Here is a 3218-nt window from a genome sequence, read left to right as displayed (position 1 = left end):
AATATTGCATTAAAGAAATGTTACTTGGGGAGATGAAAATTCGTTACCAAAATCAGCCTGATTTTTATACAAAACATAACAGAACATTATGATATATACTGAATATATACAATTTTTAGAATTGATTCCTATAGAACATATGCCTCCACTCCCCTTTATTTCACATGCCCCTTGATATTTTGGAACATCTTAATGCAGTCATGTTTTGAATGCCACGGGGAAGGTTCTTAAAATGGTCACACTCAAGAAAAGTACATGCATTATTTCTGTGTTTTAGGACAAAAGATGTTTACCTATGCTGTGTCTCTATCTAGAAAGCTTTCTCTCTCTCTCTCTCTCTCTCTCTCTCTCTCTCTCTCACACACACACACACACACACACACACACACACACACACACACACACACATACACACTGACTGACCCCTGTTCATCATTCAGGACTCAGCTCAACCCTCAGTTCTCAAGAAGTGTTTCCAGGGCTCATTCTTAATATTGGTCACCACTCTTATTCTTTCTTAAACTCTGTCAAGAAGGAAAACTTTTTTTCTCACCCTCTTATGTTTAGTCCCTGGGGGCATAAAAATTAAAATTTTTATTAATATTTACATGCATGGGAGTTCACAGAAATTCAGATAAATAGGTAGACTTGGAGGCTTATATACCCTTTTAAAAAAGGAAAGAAGGTTTGGACTTCAAGAGGCCATAAATCATGGGGAAGTGACTAGGATATATGTGAAGGAACTAATTGAAGGTAAGGGCTGTTTTAGTAAGGTCTGTTTATGCAAACTTGTCTTGGTATTGACTCCCTGCCTTTGATGATAAGAGTATTTCTTCTCTGGATGGTGGGGTGGGAAGAGGAAGGGAGGAGTTCCAAAATTTATTCTCTGCTTTTAGGCAAATATGGGAGGGCAGAGAACTCTTCTAGCCTCTGTTGATTCTTGATTGCCTTTAGCTCAAAATTATTCTATGCTAAGTGGCCAATTTCAGGGTAGCATTGTCTGATGTCTTCAATACTCTGTTCTTGACCTTAGTGGCATTTCTGACAATTTTTCAAATCTATGTAATACTGGTCTCTCCTACTAGACTGTAATCTCACTGAAGGTGAGAGCCTTTTCCATTATTTACCTCTATACACAGAACACTAACATAGGTCCTGGCCCATATATTTATTGACAAATATATGATTATGTGAATGAGATAGCTCTTAAGCAAAAAATGCTTTTTGATTCCTGAAAATAAATAGCCTCTTTCTTTCACGAAGTTTTAGAACATAATTGAGATACTTTTTTGGAAGAAATGCTGATATGCTTTAAATTGTTTATGCCAATAAAACTATTTAAGTACATAGCTTTAGTAAGATGCTTTGTAAATTGTAAGTACTTTTCTATATACAAGTTCAAACTGCCCCAAATTTCTCGAAAGAAGTATCTTCATTTCTCAAAAAAGGAAACTGAATGAGACATCAAAAGGCGAAATGGATTAGCTGAACAACAAAATACTTGTGAGAACAGTGAGAAAATGAGCACTGTCTTCTGGTTAGACAGTGAGCAACCTCCACGGGGCAGCTGGCATCTCACATGACTTGATAAGGATGAGGCATCACGAGTGTCATCCTACAATGTGTAGGCCTGTTGTTTATATTTTCTGGTGAGTGTTTTTAGTTTTTCCCCTAAAGTCATAGACACACTCCACAGGGTCACGCTAATGGTAACAAGCAACAAGGATTTTCCTAGATTTAATCCTCTTTTCTCTCTATGGTATTAGAGTATGTTACAATGATTGCTATTAGAAATTAGTTTACTATCTTCTAGTCATTTGTTTGCTTATAAACAAGTTTCATAAACTTATAGGAAATAGTAGTTCTTTTTGTCTTTTAAAGTTATCTAAATGATGTTCCAATCCCCATCTGACCCAGCCAGTGTCAAGTTCTACCCCATTCCCCAGAGGAAAATCCTCCTTGTCTGTTACCATGTAGAAATCTTAGTGTCCTGTCCCTCTGAAGATGTAAAACGGGTTCTCTGGACACTGATTACCTCCCCGTGACTAATGTCCCTGTCTACTGCTTCAGGTAAAAAGACTCTGCTGTCCCATGTTGTGGTGAAGCTGGGAGCCTCACCAGCGAGCAGCACAAAACCATTTGCTCTGGGATCTGCTATCTCTCTGGGGTGCTGCCAAAGAGGGCAAGATTGCCACTCCTCCAGGGAACCCCACCCCATGCACACACTTCCTCCCAGCTGTAGGAGTCTCTCTTCCTCTTCTGTCTTGTTTCCTCAGATACATTCCTCTCTAACATCCCTTCTGGGACACTCAACATCCTTTTGATGACTTTAGGCATTAGAAAAGGCAAAAAGAAACACTAACATCTGCTTCTTCTGTTTTCCACCCTGAAAAAGTCTGCAAAGCAAAAAAGGAATAAGGAATGAGTAAGCTTTGTGAAATAGGGGAGGGAAAAATATGAGGAGGACAAACACGCGATTTCTAACATGACACTCTATTACAGATATTCCTAGACAGGGAGCATCCTGATGGTGGTATATGCATCTTTGAAATTTTGTTGTTAAAGTGACTCGTGTTATCTTTCGCATAATAGGTCCTTACATGTTGTGGAAAAAAGGGGGAATAAAGAAGGGATAAAAGAAGGAATGAAGAGAGAGAGGCAAAAAAAAAGGTGAGAAAGAAGGTGAGAGGAATATAATTATACATACCAATGCAATATGCATTGAATATAGAAAGTATGCCAATCAAGCTGCTAAATATTATTGGTAATATAAAAATGCATTAGTTCCCCAGGAGCTTGAAAGTTAGAAGAGGAGACATGTATATAAATACCTCTAAAACACAACTAATGTGGTGTCATAGTGTATACAATACCAGGTAGCTATCATATGCACAGTTCCTCTAAAAGAGACTACCCTGAGGCAAACATACTTTGGGGCCACTGTGATTCCAAACATCTAGTCCCAGATGATTGTGTTAGAAGAGGCACCTGACCCAAAGGTATTTATCAAGTAAACTAAGAAATAGCCTTTTGTACAAAAATCAGCAGAGCCAGTCAATCTCTCTAGAGGGTGAAGTAGCTAGCATGGGGAGCTGAGGCTGATAGAACATTACAGCCAGAGTATGGGCATGTCTCCTGGATCGGGAGGAAACTGAAGTTATGTAAAGCAGGAATTAAGAGGAAGTACAGGTTTCCACATATACCAAGAAGAAAATTCC

The sequence above is a fragment of the Sapajus apella genome, unplaced genomic scaffold (genome assembly GCF_009761245.1).
Source record: "Sapajus apella isolate SASKATOON/1434 unplaced genomic scaffold, GSC_monkey_1.0 scaffold18, whole genome shotgun sequence".
Lineage (NCBI taxonomy): Eukaryota > Metazoa > Chordata > Mammalia > Primates > Cebidae > Sapajus > Sapajus apella.
The sequence above is the reverse complement of the archived record's forward strand: the minus strand, read 5'-3'. Positions refer to the sequence as shown.